The sequence below is a fragment of the Dendropsophus ebraccatus genome, chromosome 14 (assembly GCF_027789765.1).
Source record: "Dendropsophus ebraccatus isolate aDenEbr1 chromosome 14, aDenEbr1.pat, whole genome shotgun sequence".
Taxonomy (NCBI): domain Eukaryota; kingdom Metazoa; phylum Chordata; class Amphibia; order Anura; family Hylidae; genus Dendropsophus; species Dendropsophus ebraccatus.
This window is the reverse complement of record NC_091467.1, coordinates 56,842,131-56,869,863: the sequence shown is the minus strand read 5'-3', so window position 1 is coordinate 56,869,863 and position 27,733 is coordinate 56,842,131. Positions and strand designations below refer to the sequence as shown.

At 42.1% G+C, this 27,733-nt stretch overlaps 1 long non-coding RNA gene across 1 annotated transcript in view; it reads left to right on the top strand.

Moving 5' to 3' along the window:
• Positions 1 to 9,330: 9,330 nt before the first annotated feature.
• The window catches only part of LOC138772623 (uncharacterized), a 30,667-nt gene continuing 12,264 nt past the window's right edge, over positions 9,331 to 27,733 (top strand). Inside the window, exon 1 of the long non-coding RNA XR_011359787.1 lies at positions 9,331 to 9,621. This is a non-coding gene — a long non-coding RNA (uncharacterized lncRNA). The remainder of the gene's footprint in view (positions 9,622 to 27,733) is intronic.

The window sequence follows — 27,733 nt, the reverse complement described above, 5'->3', positions numbered from 1 at the left end:
TTTCTTTCCCTCCCTGACGGGCTCATGTTGGCTATTATTCTATCCCTCCCTTTTATACTCTACATCTCCTTTACTACCCTCCCTCTGGCCTCCGCCTCGTGTTTATCATCCCTATTGTTTTCCCTGGAGCAATTTTATTAATCGTCTCCGACTCTCTTTTTTCCCTACCTTTGCTCTACTTCTTTTCTCGTGTCATTTTTCATTACTATTTGCTGTTGGCTCATGTTTTCACTGTAATTTAATACTATACTATAGCTACGAAATGCAACAAGATGGAACCGACGATGACCCACTAAAAGTATCCCGTATTAATACATGTATGTTTGTAAGCTGATTTAAAGGGGTACTCCAGAGAAAAACAATGTTTTTCTCTGGATGCTGGCGTGGGGATGCTGGGGACACAGTCCTTTCTTTAACTGCGCCTGATTCCCGCGCACAGCGCTGATCTATTCACAAGCAACGGCACAGAGCACTGGGGCAGGCCTGCCAGCCCCCACTGTGGCGAAACCCCCTCCCCAATTATTCTAATGGAGCCATAACACAGAGGAGATGGTCACACTAGGGGACGTTGGGCCTGCCCCAGTGCTTCGTGCCGGGCCAGTGCTTGGTAATAGATCGATGCCGTGCCCGGGAACTGGGGGGGCTAAAAGTAAATATTTAAAACAACCAACGCGCTTCGAACCTGACTGGTTCTTAGTCATGGTATCTGTATAATACATCACATAATATACAGATACCGTGACTAAGAACCGGTCAGGTTCGAAATGCGTCGGTTGTTGTTTTAAAGAGTTATAATAAAACATGAAAGATTTTAAGAGCTAAAGTAACTTGGTCTTTTTTCTTCTATGAATACCCCGAGATCTAGGGGCTTTACCTTTGTGCTCTGTGTACTTGGCAATGGGCCTAGTTAAGCATGCTGACTGGGCACTGACTATGTCTTTTTTACTTATACCTGATAGTACGTTTGCTTTAAGTTACCTGGCATCAGAAAGTTATACAGATTTGGGAATTACTTCTATTTAAACATCCAGTACTTATCAGCCTCTGTATGTCCTGCAGAAAGTGGTGTGTTCTTTCCAGTCTGACACAATGCTCTCCACTGCCCCCTCTTTCCGCAAGCAGGAAAGGTTTTCCATGGGGATTTGCTACTGCTCTGTACAGTTCTTGTCATAGACAGAGGTGGCAGCAGAGAGCACTGTGTCAGACAGGGGAGAATACACCACTTCCTGCAGGGCATACAGCAGCTAATAAGTACTGGAAGATTCAAGATTTTTTTTAAATAGAAGTAATTTATAAATCTGTATAACTTTCTGATATCAGTTGATTTAAACTTTATTTTTTTCTTTCAGAGTACCCCTTTAAGTCAAGCAATTTCATTCTGCTCTTTTGTATAGAAAAGAACGTTGTTCACTGGACCCTATTTGGCTGGACTAAGAAACTAGAAAAGAGGGATTTTTATAAGGGTAGCTTCATCGACAAGCCCTTCCAAGCAGCAATGAAACCAACGGAGGGTCGGCAGCTTTGCTAGCAATGTGGTGCGTAATATACGAGAAGAAATCCCGCCACTTATGTCCTTTTTGCACAATGAAGTTTATTCCATAAGTAGACAGTAAATTTACTGTCCGGTGATGGAATAAGTGTCACTGTACAAGACAGACAGTCTTCTCTTATATTACTTCCAAGTCATGGGATGTAAAGTGAATCTGTCCGATGTAATTCATGTTCCAAACTGCTGACACTGTTAGATATCTGTTAGGACAAGGTGACACATGGTAGATTTCATATAGCTTTTCCTTTAAAGGGGTTGGACACTATATAATGAAATAGTTCAGTGTACAGTATTAGTAAGTGTACTCACTGTGTATACTGACAGCAGCTCCCTGTGTACCTCATAGAGCTAATATCAGACTCCCCTCCTCCAGGCTGTGCTGTCCTGCTCTGTGGTGAGTCTGTCCATAAGATGACCAACATGGAGTAGCATGTGGCCATGCCCCGCCCCCAGTGTCCTCCATAGGCATATATAGGCTCAGTGGCGGACACTGGGGGTGGGGCATGGTCACATGCTCTTCTATGTTGGCCATTTTATGGGCAGACAGACTCACCACAGAGCAGGACAGCACAGCCTGGAGGAGATAAAAGTGAGGTACACAGGGAGCTGCTGTCAGTATATACAGTGAGTACACTTACTAATACTAGACATTGAACAATGTTACTATAAAGTGTTAAACCCCTTGGCTGCGTTCACACTACGTATATTTCAGTCAGTATATGTATATTTCAGTCAGTATTGCAACCAAAACCAGGAGTGGATTAAAAACACAGAAAGGATCTGTTCACACAATGTTGAAATTGAGTGGATGGCCGCCATTTAATGGCAAATATTTGCTGTTATTTTAGAACAACGGCTGTTATATTGAAATACTGGCCGTTATTTACTGTTATATGGCGGCCATCCACTCAATTTCAACATTGTGTGAACAGATCCTTTCTGTGTTTTTAATCCACTCCTGGTTTTGGTTGCAATACTGACTGAAATATACGTAGTGTGAACGCAGCCCCCAAGTACAACAATTTACCCAATAATAAATCAACATCCAAAAATTTTTTTAGGTTTGTTTGGGTTTGTTTCGGATTCATGTCTGATTCAGATTTGGAAGTGCGGAGCGTCCGGCCTGGTGAATGCAGTGAGTGGAAACTGGGATATATGCAGAATCGTCACTTATCTTCAAGCTACTGAAGCAAGGATGTAATTGATCTGAAATAAAAGAAAAAGTTAAAATTATAATTAATCAGATTTTTTTTTTAAATAAAATTTGTAGAGAATCTGATTTGTACTGAATCTGTACACCCATTTCTATTACTCCTGCATTATTTGCCCTATTGCACTGAAAGATTATTGTGCGAAAAATCGTTTGAATATAAGCGATAATCTGTCTGTGTGTATGCAGGCAACGATCAAACGACTGACGAAAATTAGTTCGTATGTGGTTGATCGCATCTTTTGAGCTGACCATGAAATCATTGTTAAAGAGGTATTCCAGGAAAACTTTACTTTTACCCTATCCACAGGGGTCCAACATCTGCACCCCCACCGATCTCCGTATCGGGCCCCTGGCTTCTGTATTATGCTGTACCCGCAGCTCTATTCAGACCTCCTGCCCCATCTCCTACTTTTCCCCTATCCTGTGGATAGGGCAAAAGTTGATTTTCCTGGAATACCTCTTTAGGGTAAAAACACACACACGGTATACGCAGCGTATTTACTGCTGTGATACGCAGCAAATACGCAGCAGATACGCAGCAGATTAGATCTAAATAACTGAACACAGCATCAAATCTGCACCATCAAATCTGCTGCGTATCTGCTGCTTATACGGTGTGTGTGTTTGTACCCTTAAATTGTTCGCTAATCGCTTGCAAATCTTTCGTCATATGTACACATCATTCGTTCATTATTGCGATCATTCGTATACTAGAGTATATGAACGATCGTGATTTCGATCATAACTAACGACTATCGTTCTGTGTATTAAGGTGAATGATTTCAGGTCGTTCACAAAAGCGCTCAATTATTGGTAATGGGAGAAAAAGAAAAATCGATTTGCCTAATAGGACGCTTACCGGGGAAGGGGTCTCAGAAAATTGTTCTGATCCTCTGCTGCCTGTACTGACTGATTACAATTGAACTGAATCGCTGTGGATAGTGTAAAGCAATGCAATATTGTAGAGACTCAAGACTTCCATTGGCCTCAGGGGATATTCTAGAGATTTAATCCTGTTGTCTGTTACCAGGAACAGATACATAATCAGGTTTAAATACCTTGTTCCTGGCTCTCTTCTAAAGGTTTACTGACTATAAACTATGCACTACACTAGACCTGGGGGAAAAATGTTCCCATGTCTTTGTATGAGATTGTTTGCAGATTGCTCCACATGAATGCACTGTATAATGAGACTTACGTTGTTTGCGTGCCCTATGCATTAAAGGGGTACTTCAGCTAAACATTCCAACACAGAAAGTGCCAGATTTGTAACTTACATCTATTTAAAACTCTCTAGTCTTCCAGTACTTATCAGCTGCTGTGTGCCCTGCATGAAGTGGTTATGTTTCCAGTCCGGAGAGCAGGAGAGGTTTTCTATGGGGATTTGCTACTGCTCTAGACAGTTCCTATCACAGACAGAGGTGGCAGCAGAGAGTACCATGTGAAATTGGAAACAATACACCACTTCCTGCGCGACATACAGCAGCTGATAAGTACTGATAGACTGGAGATTTTTAAATAAACGTAAATTACAAATCTCTGGCACCACTTGATTTGAAAATGTTTTTTTTCCCGCTGAAATATCCCTTTAGTCATGGCAAGTTGACAACACACCTATTACCTCCATAAGACCACCTGGTTGGGTAGATCGCTTAATTGTCCTTGTGGTCTAGTAACTTCATCATAGTCGGGACAATGATTTAAATGCTCATACAAAAATGCATTCAGCTGGCGAACAAACAATTTCTCATTTGTCAGCTGATTACTGACCCTTTAAAGCAGGGATGGGAAACCCTCGGTCCTCCAGCTGTTGCAAAACTACAATTCCCATCATTCCAGGACAGCTGAATCTAAAGCCAAAGGTTCCCCACCCTTGCTTTAAAGCTATGCTCACTTATGTTTTTTTCTTTTTGTGTTTTTGCCACGGTCTTGTATTTTTTTTTTGCTGTCAAATGGTGCTATTTTACCACAATCTGCAGTAAAATACAGTAGCACCATTTTGTTGCAATTTCACTGAAAATCACAACTAAAATGCATAAAAAAACATGCCTTACGCAGTCTGACTATAGGCAGTTATGAACATTCCTGGCTACCAATAATACGCCTGTGTTAAAGGGTCCATTTACTCGCACAGATATCTGACAGATTTTTTATGGTGTCCCTGCCGTTATAACTTTCAAAATCTAAATCAACAGTAGATGTGATATAAAGCAAGTTTGCTATTTACATTCATTTTTTTTTTTTTTTGTTATCATGGAGAACACGGCACTTCCTGTTTTCTGACAGTTTTTTTCCCCTCAAAAACAGGAAACAGTCAGAAAACAGGAAGTCCTATGTTTCCCAGGCCATCTAAGCGCTCACAGAGAGAAGGCAGTCATGTGATGGATGAACACTTTGAGCCGTGACTCTCTTGTACTAGCCGGAATTCCTGTGTTTTTTCTACCAGCACAAGCCAGAAAATCTGCCTTCAGGAGACTGGACCTGGATTTCTGGTAAATACAGCTATGTTTTACAGCGTAATAACAACAGAAGAAATAATGAATGTATATTGCAAACCTGCTTTATATAACATCTACTGTTGATTTAGATTTTGAAGTTTATAACAACAGTGACACTTTAAGCCAAAGCCATACATGAAGAGGAGAAATCTGTCTTTCCTTTATGACCTGTTTCCTGTTTATAGTCTGTTCCTGGCTTTGGCTTCAAAAATCTGTCAGACAAATCTGTGTGTGTAAAAGGGCCCTTAGAAGAGTGAATTGTCTTTATTAGGTTGCTTTTTGAGGATAAATAGACTTGGCTACTAAGGACACAACCATAACCCCATTAGTCATGACTGAAATTTCTGAAATGGTTTTCTGTAAATATAATACGATAGGTCACCAATAACTAACCAATAGAAAGCTGGCTCCGAGGACCCCCACCAATCGGCTGATCAATAAATACAGATGGACTTCTGTTGCTCAGATACATTTTTTTCAGACAGATTGACGTCTGGTCCAATGTCATCATCTGAAGAACCTGGGCCCCAATGTAATAACAAACAAGACCTCCCTCCAACCATGTGTAATTTATAATCCTGTATGTAACCTTTGTGTCCCCTCAGGCTTGCCGTAACTCCCACCCTTGCCCCCCTCATTGCTAGGCCTCTGTAATGACTTACACCATCATTTTTTCCTAAACAGAAATTATAAACATATCTCCGCTTACCAAAGAACATTCCACATTCCAATGATTTGACTGGAAAGTTTCTAAATTCAGTAAATGTGTATTTCATTTTAAAGAAATCAAATTTAAATTAAATTATAACCCATTGACCACTAATGCAAACAAGACTATTTTTATAGTTCTAACTATATATCATGGATGGGAAGCCCTTTAGTAAAATCGGGTATCTTTCAAAAACTTAAAGGGGAATTCCAGGTGGAGGTAAAAAAAAAAATGAAACTTCTGCAGAAGCATATAGCATTATTTACCTATCTATCCCAGTTTTGAAACTACCAAAAATCAATATGTTTTGGGGTTTTTGTTCTGTATTGTGTTTCTGTACTTCCTGGTTGAGCAGTTGTACACAGTACTACAGGTTCCAGAATGCAATGCTTTCCCTCAGCTGTTCATCACCCTGCCTATTCACCGCCCAAATCTGTTGCAGAACATCTAGGCTCTGTTCACACATTGCAGTACTTTATCATTTCATTGTCTTACCACCCACACAGCTCACTGTATTCTCTACCTGTAACACAGATATTGGAATAAAGTATAGAACTTTTTATTTAATTTAATTTTTTTTTCTTTTCATCTCCACACGCATATTATGATCAACCATTTTTTATCTTTGAGGTTGAGCCCCACAATAAGGACTTTATCCGATATTATCTTACATGGGGTATGCTGTTAATGCCTTGTTTTTTTCTCCAGGTGGGATTGGCAGTGCCGGCTCTGATTCTCTGTGCCGTTTAGCATCATTTACTTGTGTTACTGCATCATTTTTGTGAATACGCTGCAGTACTGTAATAAAACTCCAACATGTGTGAACACAGCCCTAATTTTACTGCAGAGGTTTGTACAATTAGCAAAGCTTCAGCAGCTGCTTCTGGCTGGTGAGAGATGGTGAATGGGGGATCCAGCCAAGCCTCCTGTGACATCACACCCTGCCCCCTGTCTGCATCATCAGCCTGTGCTCAGCAAACACACACAATGTGAGACAGAGGCATGGAATCTTTGTCTCCTAAAGTGGGAGAGCAGTGGGAGTAGGAGAGAAAGGATTGTCACAGAGTCCATTTTTCTTCACTGGATTTCTATCAGCTACCAGTGTGGCAGAACCGTACAGATACGGTAATACATTTTATAGACACATCTATATAACTTTTAAAGTACTTTTAATAGAAAACAAGTTTTCCTTATGTGGAGTTCCCCTTTAGGGCCTATTACACAGAGATATATTATACCTTATCAGGCCAATTCGGCAGATTATCGCTCCATGTACAGCTATGTTCCCACAACATTTTTTCTTGTCCATATAATTTTTAAAATGACGTCCGGTGGGAGTGGCCACCCGTGCGATAACGGCTGTTGGTACATTATTCTAGTTTGGGTTTCTAATTGGCCTTTGGATGTGTCTTTAATTAAAACGTTCATTGAATTTAATAGTAAAAACGGAGAAAGGACGGTCGGCTGTTTGCAAAACATGTCTAAAAAATAATTTTTTATAATCATTTTGACGTCCACGCACATTTCGTCCATCATTTTATACATTGTGTCCATTAGATGTCCATCATTCCATTGACTTCAATGCAGTGCATTGCGGTCAGTTAAATACAATGACGGACATCTTTTTAAATAGAAAAAGTGGAAGCCTTTTCTCTTTTTTGACATTGTGTGAACATAGCCTAATAAAGACAAGGATCAGACAAAGAAATGATTGCGAGATTGCAGAGAGCAGAGGCGCACGAGAAATCCCATTGAAGCAATAGGACAGGCAGAATCTAAAGTGGAATCCGCTGGTAAATTAGCCTTTTTTGCTCAGTGAGAACAGGCCCACTTGAGCGGCCCAAAGATGGGCAACCAGAGTAATAAACATAATGGAAGGACTGAATCTGCCCGTGCATAGAATGGTGTCTATGGCACGGGCAGATATGCGCGATGCCGTGAGCGGGTACGAGTGATGGAATCCATCGTAACTTATCCGCCGTGAGCGGGTACGAGCAACAGAATCTGCCGGAACTTATCCGTGCGGATTCTGTGGTGTGAATTCACCCTTAAATGAGGAAAAGTGACTTCTACCTCCCCCCACCCTCCACTCTCCCCTCACCCTCACAGCAAAAACGATGTTACTATGAGCACTAATCTGTCTCCATAAGTCCAACATAACAATTAGAAGATGTACAGTACAACACTACTAGCTCCTATTGGCTTCCTTTAACTATGTTCTGCTGTGCTCTTATCCCTTAGAATGGTTTCACATACTGTGTTTTTTTGGTTTGTTTTTTTTAAAAACACTACTGCAGTTTTCGAGCTACAGCCAGGAGTGAATTCAAAAGGAATGAGGAATATAAAGGACGGATTTATACTTCTCCTACAGTTTACCCATTTTCCTAGAAAACACATGGTTGCAATAAATATATGGATAAGGGCACAGCGGGACATAATTAAATAAATGTTAAAGATTGGAGTTATCCTCTGTTCCTCTGTTTATTGATTCTTGTGATATGTTTCACAAAAAGAGGAGATGAGGATGTTTTGTGTATAAGACTCGGGGGGGTGCTATCACCATCACTATTTGTAGTGGCCTAGTGGGACCTCATTGTAGATGGAGGAGCCCATGCCGAGCAGTTGTGTGAGTTGTCTGTAACGTCAGGCAGGAAAACCCTGTGAGGAGAGATGTAGCCAAGGACCTCACAGACCAGGGACTAGGCCTTAGGCTTCATTTAGTCAATAAATTGCTAAATACTTTCGAAAATCTCCATCCTGCAGCTGGGAATAGCAGTAAGGGAGGTGTAAACCCCACAGCTTGGAATTATACTGAATGAGACTGACTGGAGAGCAACTGCGCGATAAGCAGATGTCTTCCTCCTGTAAAATAGCGCAAAACCCTTAATAATTCTTGCACAGATATTTATGAAGTGCACAAAATCTCCTTATTAGCCAAAAAAAACTGCAAACACAATGAATGTCCCCTGAGGGGGAGATTTATCAAACATGGTGTAAAGTGAAACTGGCTCAATTGTCCCTAGCAACCAATCAGATTCCATCTTTCATTTTCCAAAGAGTCTGTGAGGAATGAAAGGTGGAATCTGATTGGTTGCTAGGGGCAACTGAGCCAGGTTCACTTTACACCATGTTTGATAAATCTCCCCCATTATGTATTTTCCCCATTTAAAGTTACCCAAGTCGCACCTCGCCATCAAGAAAAGTGTCCGGGGACTACCACCATCATCATCATCAGTGCAATTTTCTCATCACTGTGCCAGCCCAAGGTGCGGCAGGTCCATTGGACGTAAACCGCGACCTCTGAAGACAACTACCTACAGCGATCAGCCATCCCAGCAGGCTGCCGCACCACACGTCCCCCCTGGGTTGCCACATCATAGTGCAATAAGTGCTAATTCTCTTTTTGTAACTGGGAATCGATGTAGTATTTCTCGTCCTACACCATTTTAATTGAGGTTTCCTATGAATGAATAGCATTGTTTGAATACAGACTCATGGCATTGCGTAACTGATAGAATAACCTCTGGGCACATAATTATTATATAGTCTGAGCTTACAAAACTATTGGCACAGACTGAAGAACTTTGTGTGTGTAAAGGGATGTTATTGGCGATGTCTTCTCTTCAATTATATAATCATACAGAGATTACTGGTAAGTTAGATGTGGCCGTATAAAACCAGTATTTGACAGCCCAAGTATATTATAGAGGATACAGCATTGTAATATTGGAGACTGAAGAGGTGGGAATTGTTTCTGAATGAAAGAACATTTCGCTATTTATTTCAGGCCAATTGCAAAATGCTGATCAGCAGATAGGAGGAAGAAGGAAGAACATGTGACCTTGGACAGTGGCCCAGCTGGCTTGCCCATAAGGCTTTGCAGTCAGATCTTCCTGTATAGCCAGCAATCATGAGGGCCTATACTCAAAATAACGGCCGGTATTTTTTAGTCTTCAATTATTTCCACTGAAGTCTATGGAAACAGCGTCCGTTAGTTCACACAATGCATAGAATAATGGTCATTGTTGCAATGATGGCCACCATAGTATGTTAAACAAAGGCCGTTAATTGGTACACAAAATTATGGCGTTATTATGATTATCAAATTACGGCCATTGAAAAATACTTGTGTAAACATAGTCATACAAATTGGATAGCGATCGCGTAATAACGATCGTATTTAACGACCATCGTTCTGTGTAATATGGTGAACGATTTCAGGTTAACGATAAACAATCTAGTTTGCGATCGTTTATCGTTAGTTGTTAATCGTTAAAAATTGCTCCGTATGATAGGACCCTAAGTAAGAGTAATTTGATTATTAGATATGTCTGCCTATGTCCAAGTGGCAATGTAAAGACTGTTGTTGATAGCACTGTGCATTGGGATTTTTTCCATTGTAAGTGCCACCAAACATTTCATTGTCCACTGTCACATCTAACATGCATTCATATGTCAACCTGTTTCAAAGTGACTGTTTTGGAGAAGACAGTGATCAAATGTTAACTAAATGTCTCTCCTTAGTCCATACTAGTGCAAAGTTAGAGTTGGTGCTGACGAGTTTGAGCACGATAATCAGTAATTTATTCCTTAAAGGGAATCTGTCAGCTCCCAGGCCCTACCCAAGGTGCTGACAGTGTGCTGTAGTTTGCAGTCCCTTAATGAGCCTGGTAGCTTTTGGTAATTTGTCCTTTGCACAATTTCATGTCTCCTACTGTAATAAGGTGTCAAAGAGGAGTTGTGCCTCTAGTGTTTGTGCCGCACTCTAGCACGTCTCACCACTCCCTCCTCCCTCTTCTTTATGAAAAGTCAATACTGCCCGGCCTCCTGCTCGCTCAGTGTCTCTGATTGCAGAGCAGTCCTCTGTAGGCAGTTTGTTTCTTTCAGATATAATCAGCTGTAGTTTAATCTCTGAGCCCAAATGTTTTGGAGCTGTGGTCTTTTTAGCTATATCAACTAAATTGGCATTGGCAACGCTGTGGCTGCACTGTGTTTGGACAATATGACACATGCTCACTGCATGGTACACTTCTTAAATTTAGGGGTGTGATTTTTTTTTTTTTTTCAAGTGTATCATGGCTGGCAGAAGGTGCTGGCAAGGAAATTGTGTGTGCATTTCAGCCATTCTTATAAGGCTATGAATGCCTACTGGACTAGGCCTGGGACATTCCAAGCTGCTGGAATTCCTTTATGCATGTGCTGGACCATCCAAACAAGCAACATAAAACAATCAATGATTACATTATGCACTGCGCCAGACCACAAAGGCAGGAAATATGAATTATTCTGAGCTTAGGCAGTGGCAGCTCATCAGGGATGTGTGTTACTTACAAGGCCCTTCAAAGAGGCACCAAATTTGTGAGCAACATCTACAATGTCATCCTCCTTATATTTATGCCCTTCTCCCATTCCATCATGGCGTCTTCAACAATGAAGGCCCGCTCAGCCAATCATAGGCTGACTAGGATGGGGCAGTGATTGGAGTCTCTTGTCTCTAGAGTGACAGCCAATCACAGGCTGTGGTGCTGTCCCATCCTAATCAGCCTGTGATTGGCTGAGCAGGCTGTCTCACTTTTGTCTCAGGAGTGACAGCCTGCTCAGCTAATCACAGGCTTACTGGGCCGGGACAGCACCATGGCCTGTGATTGGCTGAGTGGGCTGTCACTCTAGGGACAAGAGTTGTCTCTCGGCTGATCGCTGGTTTACAACAGGAACCAAAATCCTGAAGCTCATAGCAACCGTCTGTTGGCTGTCGCTGTGCGTAATAGGAGCAGCAGCAGAAGACCACCACTATCTCCTATCTTTAGATCATCCAGGGGGCCCCTCTTGCAGCTCCCCACAGACCCTCGCTCTTATCCCCTTGCTCTTGCCGCGTGTAATAGCGCCAACAGTGAACGGGTAACGAGGAAAAAGAGAGGGCTGATCTGACAGGTCAGCGCTCCCTTGCTCCTCCAGATTGGGCCTTGTAATAAGGCCCTGACTCATCAAATGGACATTATCAGCGGTTTGGGGGAGTGGGTTGGTAAATACAGTATCGCTTTAAGTAGTTAGAGGAGTTACCAGGATACTAAAAAAACTAAAACTACCAAACAAGACTGGGAACAGCATGAAAATAAATACCTGGGTCTCCTCCTGTGCGTCGGTGATTCCCCCTCACCTTCTTCATTCTACTTTGCAGGTAGATTTGTCATGGTTTTCCCAGACAATCACTGGATGAGTCAGGGCACCGCTGCAGTCTCGAAGATAGGAATATATTACTAAAGTGTATTTCATACAGCAATTACTATAAGCCTAAGCACAGTTCATACAATGGATTATAAATATGTACTACTATTAACACAAAAGGTTAGTCACTGCCCAATTTTCCTGAAAACCATCAAATATTGTAAAACGTAACTTTCATTATTATGCAATTGTAGTAAAAGATGACAATTATCTCAAGACACCATTACCCAATTGTACTTAAAGGGATTATCCACCTAGGGGCAAAAGGTGATCTATATCCCAGATAGGAAACTACACTTCCCATCATGCATTTCCTTGATTGGTCCCTTTGCGTATTTGCCAACTTAGCTTTCTTTCCTGCCCACTGCTGTCATTACTATTGCACAGTAAACACAGGACTGGTTTTTTTCAGTGATTATACATCACATCACCTCAATATGTACTCCATACTAGCTAATGATGTAGCAGAGCTGATGCATGCATGGTGTAGCTATGTGCTGCATAACGGGCGTCTTTTTACTGGGGGTAAGGGGTGTAGTGTAGGTGTGTAGGTTTAGATCTCTGCTTGATGACTAAATGAAAACCTTCTAGTTCCATCCAGACTCTAAGAACCTCTATAACGCTTACAATATACAAAGCTGTGACACAAAGACAGGTACATATGGCTGCATTCACTGACTGCAAGCAGAGTTAGAACTATAACTTTTCATATTACAAAAACCTAGGCTCAGGGACACATGAAAGTCTATGGATGCAGATGATGTCTCCAAGTCAATAGACAGCTAACCCGGCCCTCAGAGAGGAGATCACATGTCCTGTGACTACAAAGGGAGGGGGGAAGAGGGACCTGAGCATGGTCAGAGTGGATTTTAGACATCCAGAGTGGATAGGAATGAGGAAAAAAAAAACAGGGAAACAATGCAAGATTATATATGTATATTAGACAAAGGATGGTATTGGGAAGGGGCAATGTTTACAGTATTGTTTTTGTTACCCGGATAACCCCTTGAAGATGCAAAGTTCCCCCCACACACACACACACACCATCCTTCCAACCCTCCATTTTTATTTTACTTGAAAAAAAATTGCAACTGTTCGACGAATTTTGGTAGCTCTAAGTATTGGTATTATTTTGCATCTTATGTACCATTGTTATATTTCTTGTTTATGGGGACTGAGCGCTGCATCGCTTGCTTTTTGTATTGTATTATGAACACGTTGCTGATACAATAAACAGAATTACAAAAAAAAAGAAAAGATGCAAGGGTATTCCACCAAGGGGTACACTTAATACCTGACATCAGCTGATTTATGAGGCGAGAAGTGAAAGGGGTGGTAAATAGACGATGGGTAATCTACACTACAAGACTGTCATAAAAGGAAGAGACTATGTATATATACATTACTGAGATGAATTGGGTGACAGGGGGTTTTGACATTGCTTTGGAATATAGAAGTAGAGATGTAGCTAGGGTTTCCTTTACTGGTGGAAAGAATATGTTCGGCGTCCAAGTCCTGTATGTAAAGTAGATACGCTTGTTGGCACCACCTAGGCTCCTAGCAACGACGTATGTACACCCTCTAGCCAAAACCTCAGCTTCGATCTGCTCATATATATGTATTTTAAGCATTTATTTTTTATGTTGTGGTGCATTGTATTGCCCCAGTCTCTATAACAGATTCCTTACTGATAAGGAATGACTGGGAGCTCTAAAGAGCAGGTACAGGCTGCCAAGGTAAACTAAAGGGTGCAAATCAGGGCAAATAAAGAATTCTTTGCATAGTTATATTCTTGATGACTCTTGTGCCTCACTTATAGTAACACCTGACCCCTCTCTAGATATGTCACATTGGATCATTTACACATTGAAGTGAAATACAGTGAAACCCTCTAAGAAGATCACCCCTATGAGAAGAACCCCGCCTATGTAGACCACATTTTCTAGTTTTATAGTCTATGGCAGCTGGGGTAGAAATGCCGGGAGCTAAGAATGAGAGGAGGAGCCACGCTGAGGACCAGGAATAAGATGGGGAGCAATGCATTTGACTAAAAAAGAAAGAGATAGACTAGACAAAAGAGTAGAGCAATGCTGGAGACTAAAAATAGGAGACTATACGGTGCTTGGAGACAAGGAATGAGAGGAGAAGCCATGCTATGCACCAGGAATAAGACGGGGAGCAATGCATTTGACTAGGAAAAAGACTAAGCAAAAAAGTGGACTAGGAAGGAGTTAGGGTATGTGCACACTACGGAATTCGTGCGGATAACTTCCAGCGGAAGATTCTGCCGTCCACCCAAACGATTCTTTAGGTGGACGTCGGAATCTGCCTGAACATAGAATGGAGCCTATGGGACTGGCAGAACTACAAGCGGGAACGCGAGGGGGTGGGTTGGCGAGAGACGGAATGGGAAGGAAGTTATCCGCAAGAATTCTGTAGTGTGTACATACCCATAGGGAGCAATGTATTTAACTAGGAATGAGGGACCAGGCATAAGCGGGAGGCAATGCTTGGAGACCCGGAATGAGAGGGAAGCAATGCATATGACGAGAGGATGTACCATGCTGTAGGACAAGGAATAAGAGCAAGAGCAATACTTGGGACTAGAAATGAGAGAGGGAACAGGCATGTGAAGGGAGCAATATTGGGAACTACGAATAAAAGGGTGTACCATGCTGGTGGACAAGAAATGAGAGGGGGAGCAAGGTTTGGGATTAGGAATGAGATGGGGAGTAAAGCATTTGACTAGAAACAAGAGAGGAACCAGGCATAAGAGTGGAGTAATGTGGGAGACTAGAAATAAGAGGGTGCACCATGGTGGAGGACATGGAATGAGAGGGGAGTAATGCATGTGATTAGGAATGAGAGAGGAACCAGGCATTGGAGGGGAGCAATGTTTAGAACTAAGGGTCCTATTACACAGCCTGATCATTTTAGCAAACAATCACCGATCTGCTAGATTGGCGCTTGTTTACTGGACCTATTAGACGGCCCAATTATCGGACAGCAAGGGCTGCATGGACATCATTAGCGATGTCCATGCAGCCCTTGCCCAAACACCTGATACCTTACTTCTCAGATGGGGAGTGGTACAAGGAAAGAGAGAGGGACAAGGCATAAGAGGGTTGCAGTGCTGGGCACTATGAATGAGATGGGGAGTGATGCTAAGGACAAGGAATGAAAGGGTATATCATGCTGGAGGAAAAGTATTTAGATATAACTTCATTATTTGAGTATATTTCTGTGCTGTGACCCCATTGGACACCTTCATCTGCATTCTACATTTCTTTGAGAGGATGACCCCATAAAACACCACTTTTTAGCATAAGTTTGCATGGTCAGCTAAAACAGGTTCATTCCTTTGAATTGAGTTGGTGGTCCAGATAAATTAGGTGATAAAGATTTAACACCTATTCATAAATTTTTGATAATTTTTATTATTCGTACAAAACCAGCATACAAGGAGGCAAGAAGGTGTCAAAGCAACATATTTAAAACAGGGCCCCATCAAACCGTGACATAATGGAAACGTAGTCTTCCCTGTCAGGAAAAGTACATCTCAGATATTGGTGGTATTTCAGTGACCTTTGCATTTCTTGATTCCTTCTTTCTTCCTGTCAGTGCATAACTATAGCCTGGAGGAGTTCGTTTTTTTTTCTCAGAAATTTATATTCTCCAAGAAACATTGGGTTGTTAGTTTCTAATTTAGCAAATGAATATAGTAATTGACCACAAGGCATGAAATTGGGCCATAATGTAAATCCAAAAATTATTTTTTCACTTGAATGTGTATTGCTTATTATTACTGATTTTATATGTAGATCTATATATAAACACACTACTAATCCGGGGGGGGGGGATCTATCTATTATTCTATATCTCTAGGTAATATAGCAGAATTATTTTTTTATATTTTTTATTTTAAATAATAAGATCTAATATGTAATACGCTAATCCTTGCTTTTCCTGACTCTTATCACTCATCTAAGCAAGGAGTCTCTTTAGAAAAAAAAAACAAAGAACGTGTTCTTGGTAAGGAAATGCCAGCAGGTCTTTGTAATGAAGGTTCCTGTTACGAAAACACAATCAGTGATAATGACTGGGATATTTTTACAAGGAGATTTATATGTTTTTCGGAGGTTTCGCAGCAGCTGAATATCTGGAATAAATAAGAAATTATTATTCTAACATGCTGCCTTTATAATGAATATAAATTGAGTGCCACCATGATCAGGAGACACTATTTCATAGGGCACTGAATTATCTGCTCTAAAAACTAAAATTAGTTGCAATAGAACAATGAGAACGGACAGGGAGACTTATAGGCAGTTCTGCTTGAGAAAAACAGGAAGGTAAACTTCTTGGATTATTAGATAGATTGTATTTGTTTGGCAGGCCTCTGATCTGATGGGCCTTAAAGGGGTATTCACATCTCAGCTCATATAGTTATACTTGTAGCACTCATCAAGTTAAAGGGACTCTGTCAGTAGGTTTGTGGTGTCCAATTTAAGGGTAGCATAAAATAGTGACAGAGAATCTGACCAGAATGATGTATCCCTTACATTGTTTTGTGCAGCTGATCCAGAGATCTCCTCCTGAATAACATGGACAATAAGTAGTCCTCTCCATTATGTGCATGAGCCCAGTAGTCCTGGATATTCATGAGAAGCAGAAAACTCCACCCACCAGATGCTGATTGGCAGTTATCTATCCATGCTGTGTATAGTCAGTCAACTGTCAATCAGCAGTGGAGAGCGGGGGGAGGGGTGTGGCAAGAATCCTATTCTCCTGCATATTAGGAGAATGGCTGAACAGAACTATGTAAGTAATACACTGATCTGTTTAGCATTTATATCACTAGTTTACACTGCCCTTATTTAAGGAAACATAAACCTAGTAACAGATTTCCTTTAAATAATTTTATAAATACATTCATTTAGAAAACTTGCCTCCTTCTCCTGAAATGCTGCTTTTTCCCTGATTGTTGACAGCTCATTGTCTAGGTTACCGACCACCACTGTGACTGGTCTGGCTAGTGTATATATAAATATATTATAGCTCTATAGTTATAAATTCTAAATTCCATATTACATTAAGTAATATATAATAATGGTATGTATGTATTTATGCAGTTTTAAATGTTAAAGTTATACAGTATTAAATACTTTGAAGACACCTTGAGAGCCAACTGATTTGATACAGTTTTGTCTACTTTTATCCCTGGATATGAAATCTTGTTGTGCACTCAGTGAATCTGAGTTCTAATCCATTGCATGCTGATTAGGTAAAGCACCACCTTCTTGTTTATCTATATATATACCAGCTAGGCCACTGCTTTTAGAGCAGAGTGATGGCCAGAAACCTAGACAACGAGCTGTCAACAATAAAAAGGAATAAGTAGCATATCTGGAGGAGGCAACTTTGCAAAATAAATGTATTTACAAAAATATTGTTAACAAGTCGAAATATTCTTAACAAAATAAGTTGACAAATCCTACAAGTATAATTATATAAGTTAAGATGGGATAAGCCGTAAAAGTGTATCTGTCATTGCAAAAAAACAGGACAGGTCAAAAGTTTGTTGATCAAAAATCAGGTAGGACAGTCGTGTAATAGTGTGCTTTACTTGACCTGCTATTAGTCATCTTCTTCTTGTAGGCGTTTTCTCTCTCCTCGGCTGATCGCTGACACTTTTGCAAAAGCAGCTTTATAATAGAGCATCAATATGAAGATGTCTGAAGGCTGGGGAGTGAAATCTTCTAATCATTCAGGGTCTGAGTGCTTACCGTGGCCCGGGTTGCTGGGACTGGTATTGAACCTGCTGGTGGGCTCTGTTGTTTTGGGTGCTACTTGTCACGGTGGCCAGGAGTGGTAACCCCCCCCCCACCCCAAACACACAGCAACCAGACCTTGTTTGAGACTAATGTGATGTGCGGAGTGTGGGTGCAGGTGCAGCAATAGAGATGACAGAGTCCCAGTTTAACTTAGGAAAGGTATCTTTAGTGCAAAAATAGTAAAAAACAGTGCTCAAGTACTTAACGCAAAAAGAAATTAACAACAGTATTAGGTACTTGCAAATAGCTGAGTTGATAGAAGACATTAACAGTAGAAGGTGCCAGGGAGCGGATAGTAGGAAGCCCCCTTGCCTAATTAGTACTTTGCCGATATGTGGAGTCTCTCTATGGTGTTCTAGAGAAATCCTCGTACTCATGAATATATATATATATATATATATATATATATGTGATCTCTGCATATATAACCGCCTTCTGCTCCTCAGATTTGGGTTTCCGTCCTAATGGGGTAGTACAAGTCCCAGGTCTCCTGTCACTGGGTGGAGCTGGCTAGTAGTATCCTTCCAATCAGCTGAATGTAAGTCAGTAGAGAGCGGCTGAACTTTTACTGTGCTCTACTGGGGTACAGCCTTTATAGTCTCTTTCTTTAGGTGGTTGACTGCCCTGAAGTTGGAAAAACCCACGGGAGGAGGAAGATAAGAGACATACCTTCCTCCTCGGCGTCTCCTGTGCAATAGGAACATATCAGCTAATTAGACTCATCTAAACTGCTGATAGTTCCCCTTTAAAAGTTATGGTTTAGATAAAGAAACCAGCGTACAAATTGTAAATTGTTACTCAACCTGTCCGACTATCAGGTTTTGGCAGCTTGGACATAAAAAAAAAATATATGTGCCCTGTTAGAGATTTTATAGAGAAAGAAGTTCAATGATTTTACTTAAGGTTGAAAACAACATCTGCTGTTTGTAACACTCACCAAGTGAAGTTATCAGTAGCGATAAGCGAAGCAGTTAGAAATTCATTCCATGAGCTTTTTGGGTCAAACCTGTTAAGATTTTCTAATTGAATCTTAACGAATTTCATTAAAACAGCAAAACTATAGTAGCTACAGTACTGGGACTATTACAGAAGGGCAAATTTGTTAAAGCATGTTCTTGTAAAAGCGTAAAAAAAAAATCAATCATCCAATTTCCGCCATGGACAGCAGTGGACCTTGGTTGATCAGTGGTGTAATATTATTTTTTTTCCCAGGACAGGAGTGGAGCGAGAGCACTGATTATGTAAGGCGCGCACTGATCCCAAAAAATTGGGATAAATCAATAGGATTTTACAGTGCCCAGTAAGTGAATAATATGGACTGTGTCTTCACTGGTCTCAGTAAATTCCTATAGGCACCCAGTTACTTGGTAAACTGAACACTTGGTTGACAGCTGCAACAAACTATCACCCACAATCCGCTCTCCTCTCTGTCCCTATATCGCTCTGTTAGTCTCTCCCTGCTCTGCTCTGTAATTGCTTTCTGCCATCCTGCTCTCTCCTCCACACACAGCCGACTGGCCGCCTACGTTAACAAACTGCCTTATATAGAGGGGGAGGTGCTGACATCACAGAGGGGCCTGCAGCAGAATTATTCAGGAAGACATTTCTAAATATTTAAATTGGTGAAGGAGGAGGAGACTGAGCTGGATGAGCTCCTGTCCAGATTTAGGGTCCATTTACATGTCAACAAAATACGGTCCTTGCACACACAGTATTCTGCGGACCACGGAGCTCCCAACATCAGCTTTTTTTTTCCATTCCAGATGTTCCAAAACTGTTTAAATCTTTGTGCCACTGTACTGACACTGCACGGACAGCCCTATGGAACTGACAGCAATATAGCTAATATTGTCTTATTGTAATATTATCACAGCTGGTAGGCAAACTCTTTTTTTTTAGACTAAAAAGGGCCAATTCAAACAGAGTTAAACTGGCAGAATTCTGTGGCGGAACTCTCCGCAGTGGAATCCCTCCATTCCTCCGTGCCATACAGGCAGTCTATAGGTTGGCTCGCATGCCTTCTTTCTCTGTGCCTCTCCGCTTGTAAGAATTGACATGTCAATTCTTCCGTGCAGAGAGAGAAGGCGTGAACCCTTCCACAGACTGCCTGTATGACACTGTGTGAACTGGCCCAAAGTATGCAAATAATATGGCATTGGTTGGCTTGACTAGTAATGGTGATGACTGCACATATCAACATAATATATATGAAGCTGAATCTCATATGATACTTACATAGTGAGTTCTTTGTTACTCATCTATCACTTTTAGGACTTTTTTTTTTAAATCAACTAAAAAATCTTTGTGTACCTTTCCATAAAACTGGAGGCATGAAAGGCTACATATGTTTATAGGCAGGGCCGGCTCCAGGTTTTTGCGGGCCCTTGGGCGACAGAGCTTCAGTGGGCCCCTCATTCATCCACTATGTACCCACTATGCACGATCACTTGAGACAACATTAAAGGGGTACTCCAGCAGAGGGCACTTTTCTGCTGGCTCCAGCGGTGGGTCCCGCATCGTGGCACTCCGGTGCCCGGTTCCCGGCCGCTTCCTGGTGTCTGATGCAGGCCCGAGACGTGACGTCTCAGGTCCGCTCAGCCAGTCAGTGACGGAGGCGGGATCTAAGCGGACTTGAAACGGATCCCGCCTCCGTCACTGACTGGCTGAGTGGACCTGAGACGTCACGTCTCGGTCCCGCGTCAGACACCAGAAAGCACCCGGGAACCGATGCGGGACCCGCCGCTGAAACTGGGGAGGTGATTGGACGTCTTTTCCCTCAGCCACCTCCTCCCCAGTCCCAGGAAAAAGGTGCCCCCCCCACTGGAGTACCTCTTTAACATACACAAACACACGTTACTGAAACAGACACTGACTGACTGACACAGACATTGACTGACTGACACTGACTAACAGTTTGACAGAAACAGACACATTCAGACACTGACACACGGCACTTATAGCTCAGTTTTCTCCCTCTTCCTCTCTGCCAGGCTGATCTCCACACTGTAATGTTGAGGACCTTTGGGTCATGTGATCAGGTCCTTAACCCTTTTCTCAAACTGTGAAGGTCCTGCTCCGTCTCCTGTGTGTTTTGGTGTTCAGCGCTCACCCTGCATTACAGTGAGTGGGCTGAACATCAGAACATGGGGCCCCTCTCCCTCTCTGGGCCCCTAGAGGCAGTGTGGGCGCCGAGGTAAGCCCTGTGCTGGCGCCGGCCCTCTTTATAGGTGTCATATACTATTATATGTGAACCATATGTATCGGCCCCTAAGAAAATGCAATAGGAAAAAAAAGCCCTGCTCATAAGGCCGGGTTCACACTACGTATAACACCAGCCGAGTCACAGAACGGCCCACGGTACTGAAGATCATCCTGGCTGGTCCTGCAGTACCGGCCAGATGATCTTAATTTCTAGGGAATTTTAATGCGGGCACATCCGTGTGCACCCGCATCCCAATTCACCGCTGCACACAATGGAGTATGCGGACGGAGCCGTACACACCATTGTGTGAATTGACATGTTCTGTGCGGCTGTTGTTTAATGAATAGCGGCCTCAGAAAACTGACATGTCAGTTTTTCGTGCAGCCGGATAGAATCCCATATACTATGGGGGAGACTTATGAAAGGGTGTAAATATTCACCTGGTGTAAACTGCCCACAACAGCCAATTACAGCTCCTCTTTTATCCTACCAGAGCTGAAAGCTGAGCTGTGATTGGTTGCTGTGGGCAGTTTACACCAGGTGTATATTTACACCCTTTCATAAATCTCCCCCTATGTGTATACGCTCTGGCCGGGATTACCGCCGTTGTTGCATATTGCAACAACGGACGTGATTTATGCAAAACATAAACATAAGGCTATGTTCACAATGCGTATGAATTCGGCCGCATTTCGTACGCCGCCGTACATGTGCTGCTGAAACTACGGGCGTGGGAAAAATCGACATGCGGCCGGATGCGTACGAACCGTGAACATACGCCCATAGTACAGTTATGCTTCCCTAGCTTGTTTCGAAGCGATCTGAAACAGGTCATTTACTTGGAAATCTTCGCCCAGCCCAATAAAACTCACAGAACCTTTTGGATCGAAAAATCAAGTTCAATTTGGCTGAAATAAGTACTCCGTACGGGACCGCATGGAAATCCACGGCCGTGAGTTGGAACATTTCCGTCCTCAAACAATGGTCTTGTTCATTTTTCACGGCGCCGCATACGATCCGGCCGTAAGCTCATACATAGTGTGCATTGTGCGGGCGTATATCGTATACTTTCAAGCGAACGCATCAACCTCAAAACTACGTGCGTATATTCGCGGTTCGCACTACGGCCGGAAACATACGCAGTGTGAACATAGCCTAAGGTTGTAAAAGGTTACAAGGATTATCAATACGCCAACATTCGATAAGTGGGGATACAATTGCTGTGATTCCACTCATTCCATCTTAGAATAGTGCATAGTCACAAATATTTCCCCAATAAAACAATGTTTAATCATTTACTACAGAGTTATGTTATCTAAACATTGAGGGGGCTCTATGATAACCCACCCACTGACAACTTGGGAGACATCACACTATGTAAATAATGGGATCATAAAACAGGAAAAATCTAATAAACATACACAACACTGAAATATTTCCCCGCACTTCAGAAACTTGGGAGACCCGATGTTGTGTATTAAGAATTGCATAATCCACAGTCGTACTGTGTGAAATATGTAAAATATGTGTATGAGATGCTAAGAGGTTCTTGACTTGCAGCTGGGAGTCATTGATCAGTTGAACTATCAAGAACCCTTGTGGGGTCTTTATCTTGATAAACTCATGAAAAGGATAAGAGTCTTATTGACTTACCTCAACCGGTATGGGTTACCGAGACTGTGTGTTTAGTAGAAGAAGAGAATCAGTCAAGATTATTTATAGAGGGTGTGAATTGTGTAAGAAGCAATAGTTTGTATGAATTGGCTTCAGATGGAGAATGAAGCTGTATGAGAAAATACACATGTTGTTCAAGCTATACTGTTCCTACAGAGCAGGGGTTAGCAGCCTGGTGAACATCTGTTACGTCCCTACAAGTTTCACCATGTGCTGACAATCTCTTAAGAGTTATGTTTGTCATAAAAGTTTATATTGTCACTATTGTCACTGTATAGTTATAGGGGGCAATGTATCAATGGAGACTATTGAGAACTTTGGATTTTTTTCACTGATCTTCCTGAGCTCAGTGATTGCTGTGTTTTGTTGGTTTACTTTTCATTGCCCCCGTTAGCCGGAATCCTGCTCCACACTGACGAGGGGCAATACCCCGAAACAGCTGTCTGTAGATGTATACCTGGCTTTGGTAAACCCTTGTCATGTCGCAATACTCGCAACAGAGTTAGACTCTGACGTTAAAAGGGGCAACCCTGGTGTTTCCTTATTTATGTTCCAATACTCACAACCAAGTGGGACTTAAGGGGCTACGTATCAAGATGGTTTGGTGGTATCCCTACTAAGAGGCAGCCCTTGGCAACAGGTTTTCCTTTCCTGGAGGGATATCTGGCCCATGTTTTGAGACTCGCAACAGAGACTCCAAGGACCTCTTTTTTGCACACTCCTTATACAGTATATGGCAAGCCAAAGGAAGTGCATATTGTACAATGGAGGGGACCTATGGGCTTGTAGTCCTCACGTCTATCACTGTTTCTATCTCAATGGTCGCAATGGCTTGAGGGCCTCCAAAGGGACTTGTGGCACTCTGTAGGCTGGCACGGGGACAATGGGTTGCACTAGAGTTAGTGTATTTGTAGATCCCCTAAAACATACCTTGTGTAGGTGTTTTGACTGGTGGTGTTCTTATTGCCCTTCACAGTCACGTGAAGTAAGGGAGACAGCTAAACTTGGTGCTGGGATCATGGCTGGTCCAATCAGCTGCTGGGCCTAGTCTCTGATTCTGCTGGCTATTTAGGCTTCATACCCTGGCCCCAGCTTCCCCTGTCTATTCCTGAGGTCCCCTTCCTTATTCCTTGCTATTGTTTACCTGTTACCTGACCTCTTGCTTCGTCCTCTGACCATCTATTTGCCTCCGACTTTGTTCTGCGCCACTCGTTTGTTTCTGTCCTGGCTTGTCGACTATTCTCTTGTTGTGTTTGTTTGTCTGTATTGTTCTGTATCTCACTTATCCAAAGTAAGGACCGCCACAGTGGTTGTCCATGGCCATTTAGGGCCATTGTGGCACGTAGGCAGAGATAGAAGGTGGGTTCTAGCGACTAGGGCTAGAACCCACTTGTACTGTCTTCTACCTATCCAGTCTCTGACAGACTCTGACAGGTAGGGTATGTGCACACTAGGGAATTTCTGTAGAGACTTCAAGCGAAATCCGCTGGGCAGCCTCTGCTTGAAGTTACGCCTGTTCCATAGACTTAGAGATATTTGCTGACGGATTCCGCACCTCTCTCCTTTCCTCACACTACACTACTCTGATCTGAACTTCTGCTTCCTTTCAGTGGAGAGGCTGGACCAGAGAAAGCTCCTTCATCTCCTCTGGGTGTTTTCTGGCTGTGTGTCTTATCAAGTGTGACAGGGTGGGAAGGACCATGAGGAGCAGTCTGTGATAAATAGGAATAAGGAATAGTCTGTAAAGGGGGCAAAGGAGCAGTTTTTGAGCAGTTTTTTAAGGTAGATCCTCATAGGAGAATGGGCTAGATAAAGAAATGAAAAAACTCCAATAGTCAGCTATGAGTCACTGGATGTAACTGCACTGTATTCCCTTATGGACTAGGACTTTAGAGACTTTTTAAAATGCTAATACTTTGATTAATCCAGCAACAGTCCCAAGCAATACATTGAGTATATTATCTTGTGGACTTGATCCTACTCGGTAACACTACAAAAGCTTTGGTATAACATTTTTTTTTAAACACACACACATATATATATAAAGGTAACATGCATTTACAAGTGCGATTTATTTATTTTTACTCATTAGAGCTAGTGTCATGATCCCGCCTGAAAAGGCATCAGTGCCACCCTCTGCTGCGAAGTTTCGACCTCTGCGCCAAAGACTGCGCCATGATCCGTTCCGTGTTTTCTGCTTGTGTCTTTTGTTATCCGGTCCATGTTTTCTCAGTTTTCCATGCACTTTCCTTGTTGTGGTCTGTTCACTAATTGTGTCTGCTGTGGTGTGATTGACAGGTCTCTTCACCACTGGATTTCTTGTGTGTTTCTCCTGCTCCACCTATCCGCTTGGAGTCCGGGACTTCTGTTCCCTTATAAGCTTCTTCCTCCCTTCACTCAGGGCTCTTGATAGTTTTGCAGCTTGTCTGTCTGCTAGATCCTGCCTTTGTGATTTTGTCTGTATTCCTAGTTCCTGATCCCTTTGCTTGTTTCTTGGCTTTGTCTTTTGGTTCAGTGTTCTCCTTAGTCCTCAGTTTACCTTGCTTAGTGCTCAGGTCTTCTTGCTTTATCTCTGGCTTTGGCTTCACTGTTCTGGCTTTGGCTTTACCGTTACCTGGTTGCATCTCTGGCTTTCGTCCTCCGTTCGTTTGGTCCTCTGTTTCTTGCTGCTTTCTTGGTCCTGTCCTTCTGTGTGTCTTTGTGACTTTGCTTTGTCTGCTGTCATTGTACCTTGTTCGTCTGTACTGTGTCTTGTCTGTGTTCACACTTATTTCAGTGCAGGGATCGTCGCCCAGTTGCGGACTGGTTGTTTAGGACCTGCACTGCAAGTAGGTAGGGAGAATGTGCGGGGTCTTAGCTATAGGGCCCACTTGTCCTGTGTGTCTTTGTTCCCGGGGGCCCTAACAGCTAGATATTAGAATGTACTTTGTTTTTATTTTCTGATGTACATTTTGCTTGTGTTTTCTGCAGAGCATTTAAGGCCCTATTACACGGAAAGATTGATGGCCTTTTTTGGCCGATATCGGCCGTTACGACCGATAATCGTCTTGTGTAATAGAAGGCAACGATAAGCGGACATGAAAGATCATTGCAGTCATTTGTCTTTCAACATGTTGAAAGACAAACGACTCACATAGCAACAATGTGCTGGCGGCGCTCCGTGGAAGAGGAGCGGGGGCAGCAGACTGGTTAACAGTTGATGGGTGGACTGGGAGCCTTCTACTGAGTTGTAAGTGCAGTAAAAAGAAAGTAAAAATGGTACTCACAAAGATCAGAGCTGTCCCAAAAAATCCAAAAACCACAGGTATGTAAAAATAAATAGAGATTTATTCTTTAAATCATTTATTCATTAGCACAAAGTTTTTGCATTTCAAGAGTGAAACCTCCCTTCCTCAGAACAAGTGCAAGATGCAGGATTAGTGTACTTAATATAGGAGGTCATGGACCCGGTCCAGAACATGATTGGACTAGCCCCCTGGCAGTAGCAGATGCTAAGGAGCAGTCCAGCTGCGGGATTCAAAGATTCCCATCGGATGATACAGACCTATGGTGTCCCGGTAGCTAGGGACACCGTTGGGTATCCCTGAGGTCATTCAGCCGGGAGCGCCACACAGAAGACCCGGAAGGCACTCCTGCAGCACGCTTATTGTAAAGCAGCCGGAGCGCTGGAAGATAGGGCTATAACACTTAGACAATCATTCCCTTATTTTTCTAGAGGCCCATATGGGGCCATTAAGTTTGAAATATTCTTTTAGATGAGAAATTTAGTAGTATGATTAGTAGAGTCATTGACACACCAGTTAGCATTGATGTTATGTCCCATCTCCGAGAATAAGGATTATTTAAAACAGGCTGGCCCGAGTTACTATCCAACCTTGGATCAATCACCTGCCACGAGAAAGGAGAACAGAGGTGAAGACTTTGTGTTGAGGTTTGAGTAACTAGTTCCTCTTCATTTAGGGTCAGGTAAAGGGCCTGGCTGGTAGACACGGATAGATTAAAATTTCTTACCATTCCAAATATAGTTTATGTATTTTCTATTTTTACACCCATTGGATATTTCATGTTTGCGCAGCTGGAAACATAAACATTTTGCTGTATTCTTACTTAGGTTATTTGCCGTAATAATGGCCCCACTGAGACCAATTCTGGGGTTCTGGTCAAAATCACAGGATACATATTATCAACAGATGACCACACACACATCTACTACCAGATATTAAAGTATGTATATATAGAAGGTTTATGGGAATGTAGATTACATTATTAGCTTATTTTAGATTCATACAGTACTAAAAAAGGAAGCCATTTTGAAACCAATCCTCATAGGATATCCATATAACAACATAATATGAATAGCCCTGAACCCTGGTGAGTTCACAGACTTTAATAGTTTAGCCCATAAAAATAGAAATCTGTGCTATGCCAGGGGATGTGTATAACTTAAACAGATATTCTAGTTTTAGCAACCAAATGTTATTTTTTAATAATAAAAAGTTGTCCATATTTCCTATATATATTCTGTATTTTGGTGGCTCAGTGGTTTATAGAGTTAGTATGTGTGCAATGACAAGCTCTGCACAGTGCTATGTTAGTACTATAAATGTAATTATAAATTTTTCAGACGTTGAATTTTATGATCAAAATATGGTTTGACATATCATTACCCCTAGGAGCAAGGGTTCAGCTCTATTGTTTTTAGGAGAACTTTCCCATTTAAAGTTGAGGAAGGCAATCCGTCCAAATGGTGCCTAACCCAGAGTTCTTACAGAACTTTGATCTGTGATTGACTGATTTGTATAATGAATATCCCTACTAACAAAAGATGT